Genomic DNA, 429 nt, shown 5'->3' on the forward strand with positions numbered 1-429 from the left:
GATATAATAAAGTAGGTGATAAAGCTAACTGGAATGACAAATATGAACAACATTAAATTATGAAATATATTTCTAAATGTGGATATTTGAAGGCTTATGGTCTCAGTGACACGTTAATACTGATTATTAATGGCCATTAATATTGCTTTATGAATTATCCGTGAACAAATGCAAACATATATCTCATATACGAAGAAACAAAAGAACTAATCATGTAAAGGCAGGATTTCAATTACATTGCAATTGATACTAAAATTGATCTGATCATGATCTACCTCTAACTCCTTACCTACTAGGACTATAATTAGACCCTTTTTTTTTACTGTAATGTTCCTTATCACTCGGACAAATGAAATCTAACCACTAAAATCAGTTAATTTATCTTGAGTAGTTATTGATAGTTTAGTAGTAAATACCCACTGAAGATTA

Source organism: Penaeus monodon, chromosome 22, assembly GCF_015228065.2.
Source record: "Penaeus monodon isolate SGIC_2016 chromosome 22, NSTDA_Pmon_1, whole genome shotgun sequence".
NCBI classification, from domain to species: Eukaryota; Metazoa; Arthropoda; class Malacostraca; order Decapoda; family Penaeidae; genus Penaeus; species Penaeus monodon.